The sequence below is a fragment of the Rhagoletis pomonella genome, unplaced genomic scaffold (assembly GCF_013731165.1).
Source record: "Rhagoletis pomonella isolate Grant_MI unplaced genomic scaffold, Rhpom_1.0 Rhpom_scaffold_00001, whole genome shotgun sequence".
NCBI classification, from domain to species: domain Eukaryota; kingdom Metazoa; phylum Arthropoda; class Insecta; order Diptera; family Tephritidae; genus Rhagoletis; species Rhagoletis pomonella.
Window position 1 is genome coordinate 15,969,198 of NW_023458555.1, and position 733 is coordinate 15,969,930.

The window sequence follows — 733 nt, forward strand, 5'->3', positions numbered from 1 at the left end:
CAATTAAAAACACAGCTTCACAAAAGTACATTTCTGCTAGCTTTCTGAATTTATGTTTTTTTTTTTTACTTACCAATGGCACATCCTTCTTTTTACGAGATTTTTTCCCTTGTGATGAGCGATTGCCTCTTGGCGTCGGAGGGAGGAACGATACTTGTTCGCTGCTGTTATCATCTAAAAGAGATGAATTGCGTATAGTTTTCCGCGTCAATTGGAAGGTTTGCTGTGTTGCGGTAGCATCATCATCCTTAAATGCTGCAGGTGCTGATGGTAATTCATTAAAAATCATGTCATCAGTGGTGACTCGTTCATATTCACTACCGCTTTGAATTTGATCCGTCTGCTCAACCTCCAAACGTAATCCCTCCGCTTCCCCCAATAGTTCTCGGCGCAAAATTTCCATTTGAATTTGCTCTTCAATTTGTAATTGCTCCTGCAATGTTTGCTTGTCACCAGCAGCAGATTTTCTTAAGCGTGATGGAGCTTTTAGCGCTTGACCCAGTGAGTTACGTTTGCGCAGGTCAAGTATTTCATGATTTGTAAGGCGTGCTAGGTGCGCCTTCAATTCGTCGGCAAACATCTCACCATTTTTTGGCGTGTTTGGTGGCTTATTCAATGGCCGTTTTAATCGTTTTTGTGTTTTATAAGTATCACAAGTAGCGTGTTGTAAATTGAGAGGATGCGCCGGTGGTGGTCCAGAGTCTAGATCTGTATCACTAGTAATCGAAGGAGA